A 13757-nucleotide genomic window follows, 5' to 3' on the forward strand; every position below is an offset into this window, starting at 1 on the left:
TAATTGATGCAAAGCCAATTTGACCCAAGTCACTATTATTAATACACAGTCAGTCTGCTGTCAAGTTATTACTATCGTAGTGATACAGAGTGAATTTGACGCACATACGTCGCCGTTCTAAGGTTAAATGAAGTTTCGACGTATCGAGGTTCTGCTATAATTATCGTGCCCAGGTGCGAGCATGGCGACCGTACGTTACGAAAGAAACAGAGCTTTCGAGTCAGAGAAGACTCGACAAGAAACTCGAGGAGGCATGGATGTGGTTCGGCAAAGGTCGGCCGGTGTTTGTTACTTCGCTAACAACCAACGACCTAGCCTAAAACTTCGGCAGAGAGAAACGACGGGAAGGAGGTAAGGGCGACGGGGAGAACACGTCGCATTGCGGCTACCGGTCAGACAATGCCATACTGACCAGGGTAACTGCCCTATGGAATTGGTACTGTGTTCTCCTTGAGGTCTCTCCACATGGCTTTCACCAACTTCTTCGCACACAGGTGTACATCGAGTAGTTCTTGCCTCAACGATTATTCTGGAACTCCTTCGCGATGGGAAAAAACGTGGAGTGGACGTCACCTCGTTGCCGACGATTCTTGCTTGCACTTTGCGAAAAGTCTGCGCCAGGAAATAATTAGGTGAGACTGATCGAATATGGAATTCTGTACGAGTCTGACTCGTGATGGAGATTTTTGAGAACTCGCTTGTTAAACATGAATGTTATTCTGTTCTCTTAAGTCGGAATAAAAATATTTCAAGAAAGTAATTTCGATTTTCAAGCAACAATTGCTACGCAGATTGTCCACAGAAATGGACAAGAAATTCAGCAAATTCGGTAGAACACAATAATTTCATCGCACAGAAGCAAATGAACACGTTCTGTATTTTCATACAGTATTGTAACAAGAAGTATACAGTTCGCATAATAAAATGTTCAAACAGGAGACGTTCATATAAGAGAACGTTCATGTAACGTGTCAAATCGACGAAAACACTAATTGTTCATAGACTACCGCAAGAAAAAACTCATCGAAGGTCAAGAGATACTACACAGAGGATAAACAATAAAAAAAGAAGCAAAGACGAAAACTTCTAAAAAAGTGAACTTGAAATTACCACAGATATATTTTCCATGTGCGCCACAGCGAACAGAAACACCGGAAACCAACAAAACCATAGTAACTCGGGCAGAGAGGTATTGTTTCCCCGCAAGAGTACCTACAGAAACTTTTCTGGAAGCAGGAATTCCACTTCATTCCGCATTACGATACCACCGAAAACGGCGCGTCGAGTATTTACGGACAAAAAGAAGAGGCGGAGAACAATTCCGCGTAGACGGGCGGAAGGCAACGCGAAATAATTAACGGAGGGACGCGGTAAAACGGCCACTGGCGCGAAGTATTTGTATTACGGCGTGAACACACGGTCGAAACGGTAGTCGAAAGAGTCCGCGGCGAGTACGGTGTCGCGGCGGTGGTCGGATGAAAACGACTAGAAACGCGGCCGGATTCCAATCAGGCGCGACAATGCTGGCCGACGCGTGCGACGCGGCAAGATTCGCAATTCGTCAAGGGTGCGAGGGTGTAAGTGACACGCTCGTACGTGTAACGACGGTGCACGCGCGAAAACGAGGGTTCGAGGGTGGTCCGTGTAGGGAGGATTCGTGGGTGTAAGGGGCGGAAGGGGGGGTGTCAGGGGGTGGGAGAGGGCGAGGATGGCGTTACGTTTCAATTTTGGCGCGGTGATGGATTCCTCGCGTGCGAGTAACACAAAGAAAGGAGTTTTGATTGGAACCGAGCGGCCAAGTCGCGCTCGAAGAATTCTTTTGTTCGTTTTCGACGTTGCCGGACAAATCTCATCGAGATTTCTCGGCATCCGTTTCCACCGACTTTCTTCCCGCACGCTTCCCTAGAAATTGCATGCGGCACCCGGACGACGAAATCGTCGCGGATGTTTGTTTGGTCGTAGGATCGAGCATCGAGGGACGGGTTGAACGTTGAACCATCGACGATTAACCTATTTGCATCTGCGAGCGGAATAATCCGCGCGTGACGACTGTCAACTATCGCCAATTGCGGACGTGTTTATGACTTTGTTGTGATCCCGGTGCAAGAAGGAGAGGTCGACGGTCTACGATTACACCCACGAAATTTCTGCGAGGCTAAAAGTTTATTTTCACGAGTTCCCGCGAGAGAGTGCTAATGTTTCCTTCGGTGCTGGCCGACACGTTACATTTTTATATTACATGTAGTATTACTCTAATGGGTACCGCACACAAGCGCATACAACAGAAGCTCGGTGCAAAAGTTTCACTAGAGCACCTATCGGACTATGTCGGAAATTAACCTTTAACCTCTTAAGCACGACGTTTTTTGCTCCGATAATTTTCTGGGTTTCCCATATCTCCGCTTCGATAGGCCATATAAAAGAGTAATGTAGATTCACATCTGTCGGGAATTCTCTAAACAGATCAACTACGATTTCCCTTCGTCGAATAATACGTCGAAGAATAGATGGAACGCCGGAAGACTTTTGGCTGGACCCGTAACACCGCCACAATAAGCATCGTTTTGATAGCGCTCGCCGCGTAAGAGGGATCCATACCCGACGAGATGAAAGTCGGGTTCGATTGAATTCTCGAGAGAAGACGCATCGATAACCCCCCGATACCGCAGCCCACTCTATTCTTTGTGTTTAAAGCTGCCACCTGACTTTTCTTCTCGGGCCTTTCATCTCTCGAGATCTCCACTCATCTCCTATCAATATTTATCAATTATCCACACCTGGATAATATCTTCGCGGTCTCGTATCGAATTGCAAATGCCTCGGGTTCACAATCGACTGACCACTCTTCGAGGCTTGAGGCATTAGATAGAATTACAGGTAGAATTTCTTACGCGTTTCGACGCTCCGATTGCCAAGTCAAACCCTTCGCCGTACAATTTTCTTCACAATACGATAATCTGACCAAAACTTTTTCGATTGTAATAATTTTCTATTTAATTGGATGCTTAAATATTGATGACAAGAGATTCTATTACAATTTAAGCTATAGACATTTTGATTACAATGTGTGCTCGAATCGTGAAATTTATTCAATCATTTTCTGTGAAACAGTCTTTCTAATTACAGCAACGTATTGTATTAAGACAGCGTAATAGCATTTTCTCCTTCAAGAAAGGATTGATATCAGAAGACTGAACTAGTCAAATACAATGACAATGTTTCGATATTGACAGAACAAAGAGGAAAATGATCGACTACTGGTACATGAAATTCGACGATATTTTCGCAGATGCTTTTTACCATAAGAGTTGTATAGGTTCTTAGTTTGCTTTGTAGAGGCTGTAAAATGCAAGCTCAGTCAAAACGAAGCTAGAGCTAGACAGCAACTGTAAAAGTTAACAACACCGTTTGAATCAGGAGGAGGATCGAAACAAATGCTCTTGCGATTGAATTCTCGCGAAGAAGCATGCGGCTGGCTTCGATACGTCGAGCCGAGGCGACAGGTATTTTTCGTGCGCGAGCCTGAAAGCCACGTACGCGCGTCCCTTCCTGTTCCTTTTCATCCCCCTGACGTCTCTACTTTTTTTTCCATCCCCGCGCCATCGTTTCTCGTACCCCCTCGTCCCAGCCAGTTCTTACCCGCAGTCTTGTTTCCTTTCGTCGACTGCCTTCGTCGACTTTTTTTCCACCGTCCATGGTATCCCAGCATCCGACCGTCGACCAACATAAAACTTCATAAAGAGGTAGACGCACCCCGGGGACTCCTCGCGCTCTAACAAATATTTTCAGATTGCCGGTGGACTACCTAACACGGTCACTGGCCAACGTGAAACGACACATTATTAACATTTACGCTGGCAGAAGCTATTAATAGAGACCCCCCGCGTTTGCTCTCAAGTGGTTTCTACGAATCTGCGAGTTATTTGGCGGGGAGTCCCGGGATTGCGCTGCAACGACGAGTTCGCTGGATGAAGGAATGTGGGTCTGATTGATGTGCAATGACTACTCCGCTGGAACTTAATAGCCTTAACCTCCTGGCATAAGTTGCGCTTTGTTACGGTGCCTGTTGTTCGCGATAGCCAAGTAGATAGTAGCGTCAGTGTGGTAAAGCTCGATAGGAAAATCGGTGATCGTTCGATGTGTGGTATTAAATAGTTGAGAAGCTTCTGTGTCGTAACACAGAATATTATATCTATTAGTCATAACTAATGTTCATCGATGTGCTTCTAATCAATAACAATTTTAACCTCTTAACGTCGTGTAACGAGAATAATTATGAAATAGCGATTACCACTTGCTGTTTAACCCTTGGATGACGCATCATTTTCGTAACTGTACAATTAACAACCTTATGCTCATTTAATGCTTTAATAATTAGTTTTATTTAATTATTTATTCTATTAATTTATTTACCTTAAGGCTTTGATCATCAGTTTTTCAAAACATATTTTTGAAGATACACTAATTTCTCCACGAGCGTCACAATTTTGCTGTGCCACGAGTGTCGCGGTGCTATTGCTACGACTATGTGATTTATTGATTTTCTCACTACGCCGATGCGAAGGTTCGTCGGAGTCGGTTAAGCGTGTGATGCGATACGCGCTTCTGTTTTTGCTCCGTCTATGGCCACTTATTGCTCCTTTATATTGTTTATGATAGTATTATTGAATCAATTGTTTTCTCATACAATAAAGCACTTCTTGAAGTAAGTAGAAGCATAAAACTTACATTAAACGTTGTCGCAACAATATTTATTATTAAACTTAATCTAAATGTAGACGCGCTCGTCCTAAAACCATATTAGTCAATACTTAAACTACTAAATATTTAGCGCACAATGCAATGAAATTGCAGGTAAGAGATCGTTTTATTTATTATTTAATAAAACAACTACTAGGCGACACTTATTGCTGTTTTTTTTTATTTTGCTTAGGGCTTATTGTTTGTTGTTTAACTGACACATCAAAACTGCACTTTTTATGCGCGTGTTAGACCTTTGCAACGAAATCCGTCGTGAATTAACCTTCCTCTTCCCTTTGTCGTCGATTTCAACTGCAGACACAAGAGACCTTCCGTGGCTGCCATCCGCTCCTCGGGAGTTTAATTCCTTCTTCGCGATTATACCGCGTACGGGACGTCCCCGAAGGGCAGTTTCTTGAAATAGACTGTGAAATGCAATTCATGATAAAAGAATTTACAGTGTGCTGTTTAGAATAGCGAAGAACAATATTGACAAAAGAGATACTAAAACAGAGCAAGCTCTCCTGCGATACTTGAAATATTCTCTTATACGTTACATATTCGTGAAATATTACAGTGAAAGTTTCTTCAATGATTTCGTTTTATATTACACGAGCGAAATAAACATTACACGGAAGAAAACTGAAATATTTTTGTACACTACTTCGTCGAACTTATATTTATTAATTTTTCTTCTTTTTCCATTGTTTCTGTCGACTTAATTTTTATTATCCGGAATATACACTTGCGGACAAAAATGAAAAAACTGCAATTAACAGCGATTAAACGTGAATTGATAAACCAAACATTTTTATGAGCTGAATACAATTGAAACGATATTTTCGTCCTGGGAATTCGGTAGATCTGATACGAACGATTGAAATCGATTTTTCTCATCGATACCACTTACGATTAACTAAAATAATGTTACCTCATCGATATTAATTATTACGACCAATCAACATCGATTTATATTATCGGTAATGGCCACCGGCGATAAAAAAATTGGTCGCTCATTAAAATTATTATTCTCGTATCAGAGGGTATGACGTTAGATCCAGCAAGAGAACAATGCAATTCCTTAAATATAACAGACCTATCTGTGATCACAGTTTCAAAAGAAGCAACATTACGAAGTTGAAAAACTATTTCACGTCTTGTCAAACACGCTTCGCTGCGAAGCGTTGCTTGCGCAAGCCTTTTCGTACCGTGGAACAATAAACCAACGGCAGGACGTAAAACCATGCAAGGGCAATAAAGGGAAGAAACTCAAACGAGAAACCACGGAGAATTGCGAAGTTGCGGGAATCTTGAAGGTTTTATCCTGAGGGCTTTAGGCAGCTGTTTCGGCGTTTCTTGACGATAGTCAACGTAAGCGAGAGTGCTGCTTATAGGACCTATTCTGGCAGGAGGCCAACGGAACAACTCATACAACGGCTTCCTATTTTGAGTTTATAAAGCTTTCCGACGATACAACAGCAAAGAACGTTCTCAGGTCGTAACGGTGACAATAACATTAATATTTTTGAGACCTACATATGCTTGAACTCGGTGATTCTTCGAGGATAACCTTTTTTAAACATATATTGAGTAATGAAATTGTGTTAAAATGAGTCAGCTTAATGAATATCTAGCAAAGTTGCTTGGAAGTTGATTTTATAAAATATCTTTCCCGTATTTTTCTTTGTTTAACATTAGATCGATCACGGTGAAACAGCCAAATTCTTATTTTCTAATCATAAGAAGACTGCGAATTTGATATACTTATGCCAAAAGTGTGTAGTCGTAATTTGAAATAGTAGACGGATTTAAGGAATTCAATAATGTCTATGCATTATTTTTAATTTCCTACAATGATTAAAGAAATAATGAACTTGCTATTCGATGAACAATTTAGACCAGTAATTTTACTGATTGTTGGTTCTGGTGTTAAATTATTTTGTTCTGGTATTCTTAACCCCTTGAGTGTTTATGTCGTATGTCTACGTCATGGTCAAAGTCTATTCATAACGACCGTCTACAGGGTGAGTCACAAATTAGTGGCCACGATATTTCAGCCCTTTTCGATGGTCTAACAAAACAGTGTTTCTCGTCAAAGTTAATTAGTATTTAACCGACAAAAAATTGCAATTGTTTCAATTTGAAAACAAATTGATGTTCGATGAAAGAATAAGGTCACCGTTATATTTTTGAACGAAACTAGGTAATTTTAATTTCATAGTATTATAGACGACGTCGAGTCGAATTCAACAACCTTCCAATCGAATTTCTAAGCCAAGCGTTTTGCTCACAAACTGAAAGACAATTGGGAAGAATTTACCGTAATCGTAGTTCTCCGATGTCCACGCGCTGTTATCGACGAAGAGCGCGAAGTAGGACTGAGAAGTAGACCTACATCTCCAATTAACCGTCGATCCGCCGAGAGAACCGTGCGGCAGATAATAAACAAGCTTTTCATCAGGGTCAACTGCGCGTACTATGAAGATGCATGAAAGCTTCACCTGGGCGTGGTTTACCCTGTATCTGTCCGAAGGCGTTACGGAGGGGGAGGATCGAGTTTCAAACGATCGTGACGCAAAGAAGTTTTTACCTTGCGGACAAAAAGGTGGCTAAAAGCATATTCCTGTCGTCCTTGGCTTTACGCGGCTACCGAAGGCTCCGCGCTTATATTTTTATAGCCTTCGGCAACGAGCGACCCCGACACCACCGCCTATACTTTCCCCGCAACCTTTTGCGCTCCTCTGTCCCCTACACGCGTGTAACGCACGGCCCCATTATGTCGGCCGGAGCCTCAAGGACGTGTTGGGCCAGGGGAGCGATAAAGTTCTCGGTATATGAGAAAACAGTCGCAAAGTTAAAAGAACGCGGTGTAACGGACGGTATACGTGGTTTTGTGGAGTTGCAGGAATTTTTGCAAATGCGTGACCAGCTTTCCTTAATATCTCCCGCGCCCGAGAAAACCAACAAACTCGCGACCCCTTGCTAGCTACCTCGGCAGATGAACTTCTAAGGATCCTGTTGCAGCAACTCGGTGCTACTACGCTCGGAGAAAGTGTCAACATCCTCAACTGCGTTGCACAGTCCTTTTTCTTTCTCCGATCTAAATACTTCTTGCTGGTCACTGAACTGCGACTTCTGCAACATTTTCTTCCATCGAAGGATCAACGTTATATGCGAGTCGCTGATCCATTTGTATCCGAAAAGGAGGTAACAATAAAATCTGGAAGATCCAGAACTTAATAATATATACTCTGTGAAGATGTAGCACTTGCAAAAATGTTGGACATATTTTTTCAGTGGCCACTGTTCATATGGGGGGGGGGAGATAACAGCTTGCAAAGTTTTGGGGTGAGAAGTAAATTCTCCCTAATCGACGCTCAGATCGAGGAGAGGAGACACGATTATTCGAGCACTTCGTTTTTATAGTTGTTGAGAACCGGTAACCGTTGCGTGAGTCCCAAGAGTCAATTTCGTATACGTAAAATGCATTTTGTCATGTAAAATAAAAATGTTATAAGTTAGGAAAATGATTTTATATTTACAGTTGAAATAGCTTCGAGTGCAAAGGGTTAAAACTCCAGGGAAAATCAGTTTGCCAAAATACTCGTAACGCCGCGCGTACTCGTGCGATCGTGAAATATTAAAATCACCGGAAGAGCGGACCGTATAATTCGCGCGAGAACATTTTATGTCACCTACAAATCACCGGATCGTCCGCGACGACGACGACGGCTATGCAACTTTACGACGGCTCATCACGATGTACGCGTCGCGGAAGGGATCGCGACACTGGGATGTATAAAAGTATAGTAGCTCTTGGTACGCAGTCGCTGGGACCGGAAGTTGCTGAATTATCCACTCGCTTCCGTCTGCGAATACATTATGAAAAGCTTCGTCCCGTTCCTCTTTGAGATCCGGCGATAAATTCTTCATTGAGTGGGTGAGTCGGATGGTTGTACGCGGGGATCGACCGACTACAGTGATGCACGGTTAAATTTCCACGAAATACGTACGGATAAATTTACACGAGCCGCCGTCGCTCGTGTCTCGCCGCGGTGTCTAGAACTTGACGATGCCTCGGCTAACTAGAAAGAGATAAAAAATGAATGCGGAGAAAAGAAAGGAGACAAACTTAAATAAAAAAAGAAATTTTTATTTTCAGTCATTTTTGTCTTATATTTATAATTGTAGCGTCAATGCATAACTGAAATTCTTCTAATTAAAATGAATCCAAATACGATTTACACGATACCTTTATCGACAACCTAATTATTATACAGGGTGTCAGAGAAAGAATAAATAATAAATAATAAGCGATTAGATAATAATTAATAAGCGACAATGGAAATCGTATTTATAAATAAGAAATAAATATCATTATTTTAAATAATAATTATTGTTATCTTCTATCTCAACTTCCAAATAACAAATCAATTTTTATTTAAATAATCGGTTAAATGAACTTAGTTGAATGAATTTACTTAAATGATCTTTTTGTGAATTTAGAGCTGTGTCGAAATATCTTTTCACACTACAAATGCTAAAAACAACTGACTCGGAACGCCATAAAAATTGCTACACCGTGTATGCCAAAATATTGTACGATTGTTACTACAATACACGCTTGCGTAAAATAAATTTGTCCGATAGCAATCCTATTAACGTGTCACGCGGCAGATGATCGATTTAAAAGCCGGAGAATTAAAAGAAAAAAAAATGTAGGATCGCTTCATTTTCACGGGTCCTGGGATCGCTTTGCAGCTGTTACGCGACTCATATTCGTGATGAAACAGCGTACTTCCGTCTTTATATCGCTCTCCTCTGTGTCTTTTGCTTCCTGCTGGTTTTATTGGCTTCGCATTTACCTGCGCATCAGAAGAAGGATCCCTCGTTTCCCTTGTATCCCTATTTGCCTCGTTACATTATAGAGGTATAGTCGAGGCGCCCCTCCTTCCGGTTCTTTTTCTAACCGACCTCGTTATTGTCCCTAATCGCATCCGAGACTTTTCAACGCGAAATAACGCTGCTCAAAGAACGTTACCCTACTAACCTGCGACATACGATGCTCGGAAGGGTCCATGTAATTCAACAAAAATTTTTTATTACGAAAAAAGTCATTAAACGATTGACGAGTCTTCTTAGTTTGTCAATTTGTAAACATTTTTTGCATTTTCCTACGATTCAGTGCCGTAACTGTCTCCGCCATTTCCAGATTGCGAGACATTTTTGGGACACCCTGTATACCGCTTTTCTGTAAAGTAACTGCAACATCAACATCGAGAAATCAGTGCAAACTACCCGAATCAATGAACGAATCATTCCGTAATTTCAAAAATGTTAAGAATCTCTTCAATCGCATTAGAAAAAAGTCCACAACTCTACATCTATCAACAGAGCATATCGCTAATGGCTTAAATATTAATACAACTTTAATGCTTGAGATAAAAAGGAAAAGATATTAATGTACGTTGGTTCGTATCGCACTTCGTTTACTGTGGAAATATATTCCGTTTGAGAAAATAATCTTCCATTTGCTGGATAATGTACTGAAATACACGGCGAAACGTAATTTAATAAACGAGTACGATGTTCATCAAAATATTTTCAATATACATCCGAGTGTTGGTAATAATATTTGATTTTCCATTTTCTATGGAACAATTTTGTTAAAAATACTACAAAACAAAAATATAAATAAAATACAAAAATCAAATATTAATGCAGTTCTGCATCGATACGATTCAAACGAAAACTTTGTATACAATGTGTGTATGTATATACATAAATATTTTGCAGAATATGTTACATAAACCTGATTGTTTCACCCAGCGTTTCAACGTAATACAAATTTCAATATATCAATTCGCATAAAGCAAGAGCGTTTTGGAGCGTTCGGACCTACAATCGACATTGAAATCCCGAGCGCCTTGGAGCGTTAGGTACGGCGAATGGTTAATTCACCTGATTCGATTATTCCAATCACTATGCGTCGTGATCATCTTATCATTGTCAGATGAACGCTTCTCGGTGGTTTCTTGCCCGCGAAATCATGAAAATGAGACTTCTTTTTTCCTTAGCTTCTTTTTCTCTCTTTCTTTTTCTTATCTTTGTTCGTAAACCTCTCTCTTTGTTTCTTCTCTTCCTCTCTTTCTCTCTCTTTCTCTCTCTCTCTCTCTGTGCTCGTTTCTCTGTGGTTCTCACTCGCGCTAGCTCTTTCTCTCGTTCTCCGTTCCCTCGATGTCCCACCCATGCCAGATTCCCTTCAGTCTAGCTGGTTCCTAGCTCGAAGCTCGATTCAATTCGCCTCACTCGTTGCGCAATTACAATCAACGTAACGACGTTTCTCCCCGACCTGCCCCGTCCCGCCACTTCGTCGAGGTTGTTTTTTTCGCCGCACGATCGCATTATTACCCTGATTGTGCACCCGCCTTGGTAGACTATTGTCGGGTGAAAGTTGTACATGAAAAGTACAGTTCGGGTGCGACCACGCGTTGTTTGTCATGCGAACGCACCGTTCCGAGATTATTGGATACCTTTCCTCGATACCATAATCATTGTCGAAGAATGCTGAACATTGCAAAGTTGAAACATAGAATATTCGAAGATAAAAATTAGGCGTGTTCAAGAGCTTTAGGTGCTTCATGATGCTCTTTTCTTGACCAATCAAATATTTGTTTATTCCGTGTGTATATTGTTTCATAATCTTCTAAGGCTTTCTTCTTCTTTGCTGTTAACTACTACCTTTTTTTTCTCGTACGCTTCTTACAATAGATATTACCGTAAACATAAAAGCAACCTTGAAATCGACGATTTCTTTCACAGCTACGTTGATTAGTACCTCTTAGTTCTTAATAATTTAGTTTCGATTTTGAAGAAATGAATAATATTTATATTCGGTAGATTATGTATGAAATTTGCCAATTTTGTGGTAAAATAAAGAAATATTAATTTACGTATGCTTTTACATTTTTGATTGTTTCCTAGAAAAACGGTATTACGGTGATCAAAGTTACTGTAAAAAATTAGCGTAATTTCGTAAAAGTACATTTTTGAATCTTCAAACATTTACCTGAACTATTTGACCACGATCATAATTTAAAGCAATCATATTTTTAGCCCGGTTCAAGATTAGTCGCATCAGTTATACACTGTTTAATCATTGCCCTGAACGGACATATTTTGGAGCCAACAGGATATATAATTTCCGTGGAAGATGGATGCTATTCGCGACAGCGACAGCACAGGTGGGGATAACTGGCTCTGCTTAGAGCGGTGCTCATCTTTCTTCGTAAATGCATTCTTGAATGCACTTCTTGGAGATACACCGGTCTCCTTATTAAGCATAATATTGCCAGCTTAAGCGAGTCACTGTAAGCTAAGGAGTCAAGCGAAGTCCTTGAAGATTTGGGTCAAAACATAACGAAGTATCATCCAATTGACAGTTAAATAATAATACATTTAAGGCAGCAATCTTCTAGTCTAGAATCTTCTAGTCTAGCCTAGAAGTCTTCTCAAGCTTCTAAAATCGCAGGTTTTAATTCGGACACTATATTATACCGCTTTCCACCTTCGCAAATCATTAAAAATGATATACTCGTAATTTAATGACTCGTCTGTAATTGTGTTCTTCTAACTGCATAGAGTAATAGTAATAACGAGAAGTCTAAATAAATTCAGTCTCGTCGTTCTTACAAAACAACTTTAGTTTAGTTTCGCTAAAGCATAGAAATGATTTCATTGGCACAGTGTCGCCTGCAGTTAAACCATAAATTAATAAACCCCTCGCATAACCATTCGAACAATCGGTGCTAACTCTTTGAAAAGAATAAAACGTCGCCGTCGACTCTTTGTCCAAAAAATTCTATCCGACCGCGTGTGGTGCGTACCACGATCAGCAACCGTTTTGTTGTATCGCGGGCGGTTCTGGTAGGTGGGAGAGAAGGGGATTTGCCGGCCACGAACAATCAGATAAACAAAATTGGCTCGTTACCTCTTAATTGTATGGTCACAATTGTGCGCCAGTAACGAAACGCGGCTCGCGTAATCGTATTCGTGAAATCGCTACGGCAGAATGCAAACGGATCGGTTTTAATAACTAGATTCGTGGAGGGAGGCTAACGGAGAGCTAGCACCGGCGGCAGGGACAGGGAGAGAGGTAAACAGTCAGCGGAAAGCGTATCGTTCGCCGGGATCTAATTAATTTTTCACAACAACCCGTGCACGGTCTACTGTTCTCCATTAAGCAAATCGGCCCGTTCGCTTTGAGGAGCGGCTGCTTTCGAGTCAGCCGTCTACGAACACGATTTCCGTGGACGTGGAATAACGTGCTGGCCGCACGAGAGATCGTATTTTCGACAGTGGATTACCCTTTCGAGGGCTCCGGTTTCCAGGCGCCCGCTCTACATCCGTGGTACGAGTGTCTTGGCCGTGATCGTTCCATTTCCGCCTCCATCAGCGACGCCGATTCTGCTCGCTGCGGCTGTCTCGCCCATCGCTAATCCTCCAGCCGCTCTTAATAACAGGAACCAGCCAAGGCACGAGACGAGAATCAGACGAAACGTCACGGAGAAATGCCTTTCCATTTGTCTACGGCTACGCCGTGAACGCGCACCTATAGCGATTCGACTATTTTCGCCGCGGCGCGGCGAACGCGTGCGAATTTTAACGAGAGCTTGCCTCCTGTTCGACGCTGAATGCTAACGATCGGGCCAACTAAGGTAAAAGTACCTATTATAGAATGCTTTTCAGGGGGTATAAGATTATCATCGGTTTTATTACAATTTAAAAGTCGTACTGTCGAATATTTATACCACTGTTCGCTAAAGTAATATTTCCAAATAACGTAATGAACTTTCAAATATTTATTTAATATCAATTAAAAATAATAGAAATAAAATAGTAAAGTACGAGAGTATATCTAATATGAAACACCGTATTCTGATTCCAGTATCGAAATATAGCAAAATATTCTATAGAACAGGTCGATACAAGAATTCAATAATACTAAAATAATAATT

At 41.2% G+C, this 13757-nt stretch overlaps 1 protein-coding gene across 2 annotated transcripts in view; it reads left to right on the top strand.

Moving 5' to 3' along the window:
- GluRIB (Glutamate receptor IB) overlaps nucleotides 1–13757 on the top strand; it is a 321268-nt gene that overhangs the window by 120716 nt on the left and 186795 nt on the right. The window lies entirely within an intron of this gene.

The sequence above is a fragment of the Megalopta genalis genome, chromosome 13, assembly GCF_051020955.1.
Source record: "Megalopta genalis isolate 19385.01 chromosome 13, iyMegGena1_principal, whole genome shotgun sequence".
In the NCBI taxonomy this organism is placed as follows: domain Eukaryota; kingdom Metazoa; phylum Arthropoda; class Insecta; order Hymenoptera; family Halictidae; genus Megalopta; species Megalopta genalis.